Here is a 14803-nt window from a genome sequence, read left to right as displayed (position 1 = left end):
TAAAACAATACAGAAGGGATGAATTTTCGATAGTTTTAACGAGCCGAACAATACAAGCACTTGATATTTTTGTGCAATAATCCCTCAGGTCCAAAAAGATTAAAATCTAGAGGAGGGATAGCACTTCCGGTCGCTTTAACGAGTTGGAAGACCAAAACTTGGCAATCTTTTCATATTTTACAAGTCAAATGAAAAGAGCTTAAAGAAGACTCGTCTTTTGAGGAACAAGTGATAAAACGGGTAGCAGCTGATTCCAGGTAAGGGTTGGAATTTTCCAATCACGGCAGTGTCACAAGGATGGCTAGTGAAATCACTCTTCGCAGCTGTTCCTCAAAATGGATAAACAATCAAATGGAGGTGAATGATCGTCCAATGGAAAAGTGGAGGTGACGGTGCAAACACGACCAAGGCTTTAATGGCTGATAATGTTACATTCATGGTGGTTATTTATCGGAGTATAGTTCATTTTTTAACGAGCTTAAACGCGGATTGAAACACTTGCTCGATCTTATGTTTATTTTTTAACGAGCATGAACTATGTGCTAAAACTGCTCGATTAATCCAGTCGTATGATAAGAATGTCTCATTGAAGATGCCATTTTTTATGGAGCTTGCACCTTACAAAGCTTTTCCCCGGATTCTTTCTTTATGCAAGTTTGAAAACGACTAATCCTACGAGTTTAAAGGGTTAGAGGTCCTAAAAATTTAAAAAATAAATAGCCACCCCTAGCTTGCACTCCAAAAGGTTTGCATGCCCCCAGGTATAAAACAGAGTTTCGAGGTCTCCCTCTATTCGAGCTGACAAAACATTCATTCTATCAGGAAGGGTCACCCTTTGTTCGAGCTGACAAAACATTCATTTTATCCGGAAGGGTACTACCTCTTACAGGTTACCCAAAGATTGTTCTATTCGCGCAGCAAACAAAACACTTCTTCGGCGATGTCTTCCGAGATAGACAAAGGTGAGTGACAACGAGTGCCAAACACATAACTTTGACAAAAGAATCTTATTCTAGAACAACCCCTCTTCCAATCACGGACGGGGTACGGACTAGTCATATTCTCCCGCGGAAACCTACCCTATACCCAAAGTTTTCCTACCGAAGCAGACCAGGACGCATGCCCCCTAGGTTCCAATCATATCCCTCCGAATTACTCGCGCTCATCGAGAGGACTGATCGTGGGTTGAGACATTTCTTGTGTGAAGAGACCATTTAGGGATGGTATATGACTATTTGCGATGCGTGATCCGGGAAATGAAAGCTGGTCTACGAGCTTGACCACTCTTCCTTCGTGCGGAAAACACATTACTCTAAAGAGTGAGGAGACGATGGCTCCTATGCAATAAATATAGTCTCGTCCAAGGAGTAGGTTATAATCCAAGGGTCCTTGAACGACCATCACGTTCATTTGAACGGTCTTCCTTTTCAATGTTATGGGCACATTGGGGAGGATCCCTAAAGGTCGACTGGTTCCTTTATCAAAGCCTGTCAGATTTCTCATTTCAGGCAACAGCGATGGTGAACCAAGCGCTTTCCAAGCAATAGAGGAAAGGATACTCACAGATGCCCCCTCATCTATGATGGTGCCAACCATGACCATTCTGTATATTTGAATGATAATTCGGAATGGTATGCTTGTTGGCAAACGTGGGTCTGCCTAGTTGGTTCCGGTCGAAGGATACAACTAGGTTGCTTGGTGGTGGGACCGAGTAGACGGCCGGGTATCGCTCTGACGAACTTCCTTCCTGAAATAAAGGAATGGGTGGATTGCCCCCGTGTTCGTCGGAGTCTGTGTTGATGAAGAGAATTTGGACGGTGTCATCCTTATCCTCTTCAGTGACTGTATCATTTGAAGATAAAACCTCTGAAGGCAAGACCGGGTCAACTACCGCCTTGACCTTTTGACTTTCGACTGGTATGGATTCAGTTGGTTTGTCTTCAATGATAGACGCTTCAGCTAACCACTTGAGCGGGCCAGCTGGATTCTCAACTAACGAAGGACTCGGAAAGAGTTTTTTATATCCAGGAGGAAGTCGTAACGGTGAAACCGGACGATCATCCAAAACTCTCTTAGCTTCATCTAAGAAGGGACAACAGTGGAGGGCATGGTTGCCTTCGCACAGTCTACAGGGAGGTCTAGCCCTCCCTTTTTGTCCTGGGACTTCACTTTCGCTAGTTGACGGTGTACTTTCAACATGGCCATCAGAGGTTGACGACACCGGATTGTGCAAACGGGGAGACCAGTCCCTTAGTATCCGAGGGATGCAAGGACAATCTCTGTGAAAGTGGTCTCCCTTGCAAATGACACATGGCGATTTAGGCCTGGTCGGTGCTGTGTGTGGATTTTCATTAGACGACACTTGTTTTCCCTTATTTGCCTTTGGCTCCTTCTTCTTTTTCTCTTTCTTCTTCTTTTCCTTCTTCTCCTTAGGAACTTGGTTTTTAGCTTTACCAGTCCCGTCACGCGAAGAGGAAGGAAGAGAGGAAGAATTAGAGGAAGTAGAAGGTTGGTGGGAAATTCTGGACTCGTCTAACTGCTGATTCGACTGTTCAGGAATAGTGGTGTTCTTAACGACATTGGTCGAGAAGAGCCAGACTGGCAAGCCAATTTTTAGTCCTGGAAGCGACAATGTGGCCATATGGGGCGCACCAACATCTCCCCAAGAGGAGAAGGGACTAGGATTTCCACCAAGGGGAATTTCTTGGTTGGTAGGCTCCATTTTCTCAACCTAAAGATCAACGTAGGAAAAAGGGGATTAATATTCCGTTTAAAATAAATTTTAATGACGCTTGGACACAACTTGCTTTTTCAATTTTAAAGAGTCAAGAAAAAGAAAAAGATGACTCTAGTCTCCTTCGATTTTTAATGATCCTGAAGTGACAAGTGCTCAGATGGACCTTTTCCGTTATGGAGTCTGAAAAGGAACGAAAGGGACTGCTCTGGAGTTCTAGGTAGAGGGTGTGCCAAACCAATCGCAAAACCGCAGAATACTTTTTAGGGTACGGGCGGCCAATATTCCCGAATGCTGTGTTCAGTGCATTGCGATCAGTAGGGCGGCCGACATGGCTTCCTATGGATAAAGGTTTTGAGCCTATAGGGGTCTCCCAATATATACTCGACGGTACGTGGGAGCACAATCCGTACTGGTACTTATCGTCTCTCAGGAGGAATCACCCAACCATCAGTGAGGCCAACAGTTACCAGGTTTTACGACATCGGAACACGTCTCTAGCCTAGACCTCTATGTTGTGCGTTAAGTTACAAAGCGTTGTTAAGTTCATTCAATTTATTTTAGGTTGATCTTTCTTAGAAGTTTTCCTTTTTGGATCACCACGAGATGTAGATACAATTCCTAAATGCAGTCTAAAGATGATAAGCAAGCTTTTATCTCTTTTCAATAATGAAAATCCTAGCTACAAGGGGAAAAGAAAGACACAATCTTTTCTCAAAGAGCATAGAGCACACTGTAAATTCAATTTTCCTAAATCAATCCATACAAACTGTCAAAATGAAAATGCACGTGTGCATGTATTTGTTTTCACTTTCTTAATATTGATGCCTAAAAAGAAAGTTGTTGTACAAATTTGAATTCGATTTCAAGTTAAAACACAAACAAGCTTCTTTTTGAAAACAAAAAGACGATTACGACACTTTATGATTTTGAAGTAAACACTTGTTTCGACACTAGAAATTCATAAATTCAAACCAAAAGACAAAAGTAAAAGCGTAAACAACTGTCAACAGCAAACAAACTTACTCCTAAGATCAAAACGACACTTACGGCAGGTCTAGATCTAAGGGCGACAGTATGACTAGTTTACTTTTGTAATGGGAAACTGCAAATGATGTAACAAATACACAAAAACAAATACAGTTTCTTTTATACAACTGAGGTGGAATTAAGGCAAAGAAAAGGGGTTTTCAGATAGGTACACACACTGATAACAGGCTGCAAAAATCAGAGATAAAACTGAACAAAAAGAAGCAAAGAACCACAACTGCACAGGGCAAAGGCTGATCAGCGCACCTGTTGCACAGAGAAACTGAATTGCAGCGCAGGTAACCCTCTCGGGACCTACGTTGAAATGCAGAGTCCCTTCACAGAGCCTGCACTGAAGCAGAAACGAGAATTGTCTTCGGGTTTTGGGTCACGGTTTGCAGTTTAATCTTTGGTTTTTGGCCGGATAAAAGCTATCAATAAGGTACAATTAGAGGGATGATTTAAAGGAGGACTAAGAGCTATCGTAAAGGGTTGTTAGAGCATTTGTGGATTAGCTATTCAGATCATAAACAGGCCCAGTGAATGGACTAGCGTAGCATATCTCTAATTTGCATTTGTAAATGGAAAATGCAGTTCGATTCGCCACTCCTAAGTTTATGAGAAGAACAACAATAGAAACACAAATAAACTAACTAGATACGCTCCCCAGCGGAGTCGCCAATTTGTTGTTGGGAAAATTATCTATTCAGAATGCCCCTATCCCACTCTAAGGTGTGATAGTGCCTTAGCAACAAACAAGGAAAACTATTTTCGTATTCTTCTTTATGAAATGTAAACGAAGAGGAAGGATGACTGGCCCAGCTTCACCAAGTTCCTGCAAGATCACAGAAGAGGAAAACTACACAACAGATATAGGTTTACATTCATAACTAGCTTAGGATCAGATTTAAAATAAACATGCAAATATAACAAAGCATCATTCATACACAACATGTAGGAGAAACTCAAATAGTTTTATTGATATAATAAGAAAGTCCAAGAGGAGATACAACCAAGTGAGTCCCGATCCAGCATCTACCTCCCAGCAAAGGAATCCCTTCCTCACCTCCAACAAAGCATAAATCACCCAATGCACTAATCTCAATCTCAAACCAACAGCAATTCTCTGCAAAGTACAAAATTCCAGCCTCTGGATCTCTGGGATGAGGGATCCATATATAGATGTAAGCAGAGAGGATGAGTCAGCTTATGTTTTGACTTGTGGCTTCTCTCTGTCAGTTCTTGCTTCCACTTAGAGGCTGAGACCCTCTTACTCATCCTTGGTCGAACTCAATGAGGCAAGTGTCATTGAGGAAGATTCTGGAAGCTTCCATTGTCTGTACACCTCGCGGAATGACACTGCCATTTGGCATTTCTCGCTTAGCGCACCCTGGTAGTGCATTTAGGTGAGTTGCAACGCACCTAGCTAGTGTACTGGGGTGCTTTGCAACGCAGGCAGCTAGTAGAGCATCTGAATTGATCCTGATTTGACTGATTCTGAGTAGTTTTTGGTGGAGAACTTCTGGGAGAAGCTGTCATTGGTTGACCTTGTTCCTTTAGGGGCATGAACAACACTTTTAGGGACTTTGGATCCCTTGGATTATGGACTTTTCATGCTCAATGCTGTAAGGCACAAAAATGTCTATAACAAGAAGCTCCAATATCAAATAGACCAAATACACACATCAAAATTCATGCATTTATATGATGAGAAAATGAACTCATATCACTTGTATTTATACACTAATGAGGAGTTCGAATTAGTCTCCTTAGCTACATAAGCCCCCAAAATAAAATAATGTGCTAATATTCTAACTTTTGGTGATAAGCCCACCAAACTAGCTCACAAATGAGAGAATATGCCTCTTAAGAGGTTAGATGATGAATAATACATGTCATAGAGCCTTATAAGAGGGCGAATGAGGTGCATGGGTTCCATAATGAAGAGTAGGACCCTCAAAATTGATGGAAAAGGGGTTGGCCCCTTGTTATCCAAACAATAAACCTATGGTGCTCCCAATGGGTGTGGGGGCACAATAATAACCTCATGGGTCTCCAAATGAAGTCAAAGATGCCTGTAGATAATATGCAAGGGCTCTAATGAGGGTTTAGGGGATGCCACATCATCCTACAAGTCATGGGTCAGGGACCGAGTGCATGGTGCATTGGGGGGGGGGGCGGTTGGGAAAAGGTGAACCAAGTGCATCTTCTTCGTCCAATGGGATTTTCTCAAGCATCTCTGACCATCATTGGGGATCCAAGGAGTTTTATCTACTATTGTGGAGGCCCATGGCTCTCAACACACACCCTATATGTTCCATTGTATCCCTCTGGAGGATTAGGACCCCATATAGGGAGACCAAACCTATGATGGAGACCATATGCAACCCTACATAAGGTTGAATGTGTCCCCTAGCTTTCGAGTACAACAAGTCATTATAGAAATCAAGTAAATGAACTTACAAATGATGGAGCATAGGTGGGGGCTTCATAATGGCATGCCCTTCCATAATGAGTTTCGGGATGTGCCAATGTCCCCTAACTCCAAATGGGGTCAACCAAGCATCATATTAGCTGGTTTCTACTTCTAAAGGGCATAATGTGTTCAAGGTACATCCTTTAAAAGGTGGTGGCATGTGACAGATAGGTGAATGAAGTAGGGGATGAGAAGGGGAAGCCCTAGGCGACATGTTAGGGTACAATGGTAGCTAATAAAAGGGAAACCCACACTTGGGTTTATAATGTATAGGAGGGAGATATCGTGGTACATGAGGTGCCTCAACCTTGATTTTTCCACCCTTATTTATATATCTTTTCCTTTTTTGTTTTTCTTTGATTAACTTCTTGGGGCTCAAGGGGTAAGAGAATCATGCATAATATATAGCAATGAATGCCCCCTTTTTAGGTAGGGTGGTTCATTTCCCACCAAGGGTTGGGACAATCATGGGTTCCTATATGATGAAGGAGGCTCATAGAACTTGTAGGAACCGAGGTGATGCCCATGATGATGGGGTAGAGCTCATGTATTGACTTTTTCCCACATGTTAAATGTGTATGTCCCGACCTTATTAGCATTTTTTGGTACATTTTCCTATTGAATGTGGCCAAAAATGCATTTGTCTTTATTTTTAGTAGCATCAACCTCTGGGCATCATTCTAGGCCTAACCCAAGGTGTGGGCAAGGGGATGAGGTGAGATAACCCTATGTGGACCCATTGGAGGAATGTGGACCCAGGTGGGAGAAATGATGAATGGGGTGATAATGAATGGAAAGGGGGTAATATAAGTGGATGAGGGAGCAAGACAATGCAACCAAAATAAGGGTTTCCTATGAAATATGATCCCTAAAACCAAATAGTTAGTAAAAGAGGTCCCACGGGACTAGAATCCAACATTAATATCCAATCTTTGATTACGCACTTCAATATTTGATCCAACTCCCAAGGCATTTCACCAACCCTCATCGTGATTTCCTTGAATCCAATTATTGATTGCGAGTCAAACTTAGGGTTACCAAATGCTTTGTTCAAAGTGGTGTTGGAAATAATACTGAGAGGGGGGGTGAATCAGTATTATCAAGTCAAATATTTTCTTTTTCAAACCCAGATCATATACGCTACTTCAGTTAGATAAAACTGCGTATATACACAACTACAGAGAGGGAAACCCGCGTATGCAATGCAAACTTATAATTTAGTTTATCTTACTAATGTTTTATCATTAATCTGTCTATTAGGATCAAATAAACGGTAACCAGAAACAGTAAAACAGATCTGAAGACAATCACACACACAATAACACAAAATATAAGGGGGAAACCCAATGTGGGTGAAAACCACCTGCTGCAATTCGTCTCTCTCTTCTTTTAATTAGAAACTTCTTTTTACAATGTACTGGTGCAGTCCTTTACCAGTATGCAAGTTGCAACCTACAGAGAGCTACAACCCTCTCTCGTTCTCCAACTTCTCCTAGAAGGGAGTTACAACCCCCTTAGCTCTTGCACTAGCGAAGATACTAGTACGTAGGTGCTGGCCTACAGAAGGCTACAACCTTCTCTTTCTTCCAGGGACGACGTTTCATAAATTTTCAGACTGGATCCACATCAATCAAACATCAAGAATTTCTGCATCAATCAATCACCTTTTCACCAATCGAAACTGAATCAAAATAAACACTTCTCTGATAGCTGTACCCAAAACACAGTAACTGTAACCACACACCAATTTTGAACCCAGAACACTGCAGCAATAAACAGAAGCAGCTAGATCACAACTCAAAAAATGTACGCTACTTCAATAACCTGAATCGTGCGTGCATACACTTCTGTGTTTGGAGAAACCTGCGTATACGCCGTTTTCATTCACTGAACCAGCGTGTATATGCACCTTCACTTCACTGAACCTGCGTAAAAATCTATAAAAGATAATTCACTCTTTCAAATATTCAGACACTAATTAACCCAAATTATCAGATTTATAGATCAAGCATGTGCCACATATAATAGATCAAAATCATGCAAAGATATTATCATTCAAGCCAAAAGATTATGACCCATCAATAGAACTTATCCTTCTTTGTGCTAAGGTTCCTCCTTCATTCAGATCCAGATCTACACCATAACCCCAATCACCAATATTTCAAATCTCGCACTTATTAGATATTCAATTAATTCAGATGATCCTTTGCCAAATGATCTCATTCCTCTTTTATAGTCTTAGGCCTTTCACAATACCATGGTCCAAAACCATAATAAAACAATACCTTGGACCCAATACTTGGGGTCAACACTTCTGACGAGATACCATGGTCCAAAACCATAGGTTCAAATACCAAGGACTAACTACCACGGACCAAAAGTAAGTGCTCCAACATATACACACTTTTCCTTGCATGAAAGTGCGTGTATACGCATATGCGCCTTTGTAACATCTAACCCGCGTGTATACACGCCTTTGTCTAGGTGAACCTACGTATATATATTTTTCTTCATTCTGAAAGCCTAAACTGAGATCTGGACCTGAGATCTGTCACCAAAGAGAGTTGCCATCAAGGACAACACCTGTGCCATAGCTCCAAACTTGTGCCATAATGCCAACAAGTGGTTTGTGTGTCGGCTAACGACGCTAATGGATTATTGGTGCAATACTTAATGTGTTATGTCATCATGCGATCTTGTAGAGCGGTAACCAATTGCACCTTATTTATCTTATCATTCGTAACCTACTGTGATGTCCACACATCCTTCGCAACAAACCAAAACTAGTCTGGATCCTCACTTCCTAAGCCCTTGAAAACTAGAAACTTCATTGTATTTGACATGTTGAACGGTGGTGGTGTGGGCTTGATGGCAACCACACAATCCTCAAATTCATTCTCCCCCTTTGTCATCAAGGGAAAAGGGTTGTGCTCCCCTTGAATACATGCTAAAATCTCTGCCCTGTTGTGCTGACCATGCTCCCCCTGACTGTAGGCAAGATCTGCAAAAAGATGTTCTTCAAGAAGAACGATGACTTATACATCATAAAAGAGATACATGACATAGAGACGAAATATCTAGAGCAAGACTTATGAAAGTCACCAATAACAGATATCAACAACATCTTTCAATCACCATTTAGATCAGCAACCATCATTTCCTTCTGTTCTCCTTCTGCATTTGTTCCACCTGAACCCAACAACAGCTGAGAACTAGAACCAAAAACTTCTAAGATAATGCCAACAATGCATCATTAGAAGTGTATCTGCTCCCCCTGAACCTGTGGCAGATGGTCTCTGTCAGAACCACATCAGAATATCTTCAGCCAGAGCCTGTCCCTACTGATATCCATCAAACCTCCATGTACGTGACTGTCTCTGCACAAACTGGCGTATGTACGCAGATCCTCCTTACGAAACTTGCATACACCCATTTTTCTCTAAAACAGACAAGATTTAACAGCAAGATGATGCATCATCTAATCCCAGCTTCTATCTGAGGTATTCAAAAGTTTCCCTGGGCAGTGGTTTAGTGAGAATATCAGCAACTTGTTCCTTAAAAGGAACATACTCCAATTTGACTTTTTGTTCCAACACTTGTTCCCGGAGAAAGTGATACTTGATTTGTATGTGCTTGGTCTTTGAATGCATGACTGGGTTCTTTGAAATTTTGATTGCACTTGTATTATCACATAAGATGGAGATAGGTGGTGTACAAGTGATTTGAAAATCCTGCAAGGTCTGCATCATCCAAAGGAGTTGAGTGCAACAAGATGCAGCAACCACATATTCTGCTTCAGTTGTAGATAAAGCAATCAAACTTTGTTTCTTGCTTAACCAAGATACTAATCTGGAACCCATAAAGAATGCACCACTTTCGGCCCAATCTGCATCTATATAAGCATGAAGTGTGAGATCTGTATCTCTAGGATACCATAAGCCATAGTTTTTAGTTCCTTGAAGGAACTTGAAGATTCTCTTAACTGCCTGAAGATGAGTTTCCTTAGGATTTTCTTGAAATCTTCCAACTATTCCCACTGCATGCATGATGTCTGGTCGGGTACCTGTCAAATAACATAGACTTCCAATCATAGATCTATAGGTTGGTTGATGCACTGCTACTGATTCATCATTTTCACTGAGATTGCATCCTGTAACCATGGGGGTACATATTGGTTTTTCATCTTCCATGCCATATTTCTTCAAGATCTGCTTGAGATACTTGGTTTGAGACAAAAAGATACGCCTTCATTTTGTTGGATTTGCAATCCAAGAAAATATGTCAGTTCTCCAAGCAAAGACATTTCGAATTCTTTTTGCATCAACAAGGCAAAGCTTTGACTCATAGCTTCTTCATTGCTGCCAAATATAATATCATATACATACACAACAAGTATTAGCAATTTGTCATTTTCAATTTTTATATAAAGATTGCTATCTGCTGATCCTTTTGAAAAACCTTGTTCATGAAGATATTTGCCCAAACGGTAGTACCAAGCCCTTGGAGCCTGTTTAAGACCATAGAGAGCCTTTTTTAATCTGCATACAAGATTTGGATCATTCCCAAGAATGAAACTATCTGGTTGCTCAATGTACACTTCTTCTTCTAAGTATCCATTAAGAAAGGTTGATTTCACGTCCATTTCAAATACTTTGAACTTCTGAAAGCTTGAGAGAGCAAGGAACATTCGGATGGCCTCAAGTCTAGCAAAGGGAGCAAAAGTTTCTTCAAAGTCTATTCCTTCTTGTTGAGCATACCCTTTACAGACAAGTCTGTCCTTGTTTCTAATCACTTCCCCATTTTCATTCAACTTGTTCTTGAAGATCAATTTTTTTCCTATGATATTCTTATCCTTTGGTCTAGGTACAAACTCCCAAGTGTTGTTCTTTTTGATCTGCTCAAGTTCTTCATCCATTGCATTGACCCAGCATTCATCTTTGCATGCCTCTTTTACATTTTGTGGTTCGGTGGAGGAGAGCAATGCCAAATAGCTTGAGGCTTCTACAATTGTTCTTCTTGTTTGTATACCTACCTCTTTCTGCCCCAAAATTTGAGATTCTAGATGATTCTTCTGAACATACCTAGATGGAGTCTTCTCTTCTATCTGTTCCTCTGGTGCCTCTTGAGGTTCTTCCTCATCATCAGTCTGATTTGAAGGATGGTCTTCATCCTCTTCGATATTTTCATAATTTACTTGCCTAGGAATGTTTCCTTCTTCATCAACCACTACATCAATGTTGTCAACAATTCTTCCAAGTCTTTTATTGTAACACTTATATGCTTTGCTGTGAGGAGAATAACCAAGGAGAATGCCTTCATCTGCTCTAGGTTCAAACTTGCCAAGATGTTCATCATTATTCTTAATATAGCATTTGCTTCCAAAGATTTTGAATTTTTTTACCGAAGGAGTCTCACCATACCAGAGCTCATGAGGAGTTTGAGTGTTGTTCACCTGGACATTTGTTTTGTTGAGAATAACAACCGCAGCAAATGCAGCTTCACCCCAGAAGGTTGTGGGAGTTCCAGACTCATCAAGCATAGCACGAGCCATTTGTTGAACCATTTTGTTCATTCTTTCCACTACTCCATTTTGCTGAGGAGTCCTAGTTGTAGAGAATTCCCTTCTTATTCCATGTTCTTCACAAAAATAGAAAAATTCATTTGAGGTAAACTCCCCACCTCTATCAGACCTGAGGCACTTAATTTTGTGATTTGATTCATTTTCAACCTAGGCTTTGAAAGATTTGAATTTTTCAAAAGCTTCGTCTTTGTGCTTCATAGGTCCTATCCAAACCATCTTGGAGAAGTCGTCAATGAATAATATAAAGTATTCTTCTCCTCGAGGTGACCTTTTCCTAGATGGACCACATACATCTGTATGGACTAGTTCAAGAGGCCTGCTAGCTGATCCTTCCTTCTCAGGGAAGTTAGTTCTGGTTTACTTACCAAACTGACATGATTTGCATATTGTATTGTCTGGAATTCTGATGTCTGGAAGACCACGAACTTCCTGGTATTTGCATGCTTTCCTTATCTGGGAAAAGCTTAGATGCCCCAACCTCTGGTGCCATAACCAATGTTCATCATTCTTGCTCAAATAGCATTGTTGTTGTCCTCCTTCAAATATGTATAAATTATTTGGAGTTGTTGTGCCTTTGATCACTGTTCTTCTTGTATCAAGATCATGAACACTACATCCATTTGATCGAAATATTACCTCAGTTCCTTGATCGCACATCTGATTGACACTTAGTAGATTATGCTTCAAGCCATCAACATACAAAACATTTCCAGCCTTGACTTTTTCTTTCAACTGAACAGTGCCTTTTCCTTTTATGACTGCAGGGGTATGATTTCCAAAAGAAACTCTCTTTCCCTTTTCTAAAGCACTATATGATTGAAGTTTTTCTTTATCACCTGTCATATGCTTCGAACATCCACTGTCAATGTACCATTGATTTTCCTGTCCTTCTGCATATAAAGTTATCCCACATCTTTCTGGATTTAGTTCCTTCATTCTCCATGTTCTGGCATTTGAGGTTTGTTCCTTATGAGTTGTCTTCCGAAACCTACTCCTGCATTCAAAATTTTCATGACCAAAGTTATTACAAAAAGAACATTCAATTTCACTTTCAAGGGCTGAAAAGTTTTTATAGTTCCTTTTCATGATTCCAGTCATACTTCTTTGTTTTTGAGCTTCTATAGTCATGATTGTCTTATAGGCAACACATTGAGCTGCTTTGTGGCCAAAGTTATGGCAAGAGAAACATTGGCCATTGAAGAAACTCCTGCGATTATAAAATCTATCAACCAACTGATTGTAGTTTCTACTGACATCCATTCTTGAGGTAAATTGGGAAGATTTTACCTGTGGCTGGTTGTGGCTTCTGTTTGTCCTTAAGGTAGATTGCCCCCGATTTTCTTGATATTCTTTGTTCATTCTTGAGGTAAATTGTCCCTAATTTACCTGATGATTTCTATTAGGCCTTTGCTCGCTCCTCCTTGCTACATCAAGATAACTTTTGGAGATGGATGCTTGATATGCTTCTCCATTATATCCCAGACCTATCTTGATTAGTGGAGAATGCTGCACATTTATAATCTCATCTAGAGTTTTAGATCCTTTAACAAATTTAAGATTAAGAGCTTTTGTTTTCTCAATCTCTTTTCTAAGACCAACAATTTCACATTCCAATTTTTCATGATGTTTTTACCTTTCATCCAGTTGACATTGCAGAGAATCAATAATCACATTTTTCTCTTCTAAACAAATTTTGAGATTAGAGATATCTTCATAAAGACCTTCTTCATCTATAGCATCCATGTAATCATCATCTTCAAAAGCCATTAAAAGTTTATAATTATTACCTCGTTCATCTTCGTCACTATTTGAAAGTCCATCACTGTCTTCATGAGTCTAATAACTTTTCTTATTTGCATTCTGTTTCTTGTTCCATCTAACAGGTTCCTTCCCCTTGTGACCGAATCTTCCACAAGAAAAGCATTTGAAAGGTAACTTACCTCAGAATCGTCCAGCACACCGTTGAAGTTTTTTGACAAACTTTGATTCTTCTTCTTCTTCTGACACGTGTCCAGACTCATGGTAATCTCCTTTGCCTGAAGCCTTGAAGGCAGCTTCTCTCCTGTCCGATGGTGCTCCTTTCCTCATTTCATAAGCAATCAGAATTTCATGCAGCTGTGACATGGTAAGGTTTCATAGATTCTCTTTTTCTTCTATTGAAGAAACTTTATATTCAAACCTAGGGGACAAAGATCTTAGAACCTTTTCAACCACAACTGCCTTTTTTATTTCTTTACCCAAATTTTTCATACAATTAACAATCTCATCTACACAAAGGAAATAGTTAGCCACACTTTCATCATTATGCATTCTGAGATTTTCATACTGAATTCTGAGGGTTTGAAGTTTTTCTCGTTTTACCTGTTCATCTCCTTCATAGCTCAAAACAATCTTGTCCCATATTTCTTTTGCGGATTTATACTACATAACCTTCACGAATTCTGATTGGGATAGACATCCTAATAGAGTATTAACAGCCTTTGCATTTGTTTCATATTTCTTCTTCTCATCCGGATTTGTAGGAGTTGCTGATGGAAAAGTGTACCCTGTATCTATGATATCCCATACTTATGTACCAAGAGATTGAAGATAGACAGTAACTCTTACCTTCCAATATAAGAAGTTTGTCCCATCAAAAATTGGTGGCCTAATAGATGCTTCTCTCTTGTAGTTTCTCATGATGATGGATCTTCCTTCAAGCGATCAAGCTTCTTCAGAAGGACCTGCTCTGATACCAATTGTTGGAAATAATACTGAGAGAGGGGGTGAATCAGTATTATCAAGTCAAATATTTTCTTTTTCAAACCCAGATCATATACGCTAATTCAGTTAGATAAAACTACGTATATACGCAACTACAGAGAGGGGAACCCACATATGCAATGCAAACTTATAATTTAGTTTATCTTACTGATGTTTGATCATTAATCTGTGTATTAGGATCAAATAAACAGTAACCAGAAACAATAAAACATATTGAAGA

The 14803-nt window shown here is 40.1% G+C and overlaps 1 pseudogene; it reads right to left on the bottom strand.

The window, feature by feature from the left end:
- The window catches only part of LOC149213286 (uncharacterized), a 58286-nt pseudogene extending 44445 nt beyond the window's left edge, over positions 1-13841 (bottom strand).
- Between the last annotated feature and the right edge of the window lie 962 nt (positions 13842-14803).

Source organism: Pinus tabuliformis, chromosome 1_1 (assembly GCF_031772625.1).
Source record: "Pinus tabuliformis cultivar Carrire ecotype Pingquan chromosome 1_1, CPIR1, whole genome shotgun sequence".
Lineage (NCBI taxonomy): Eukaryota > Viridiplantae > Streptophyta > Pinopsida > Pinales > Pinaceae > Pinus > Pinus tabuliformis.
Note: the sequence above shows the minus strand (reverse complement) of the source record. Positions and strands in the feature narration are given on the sequence as shown.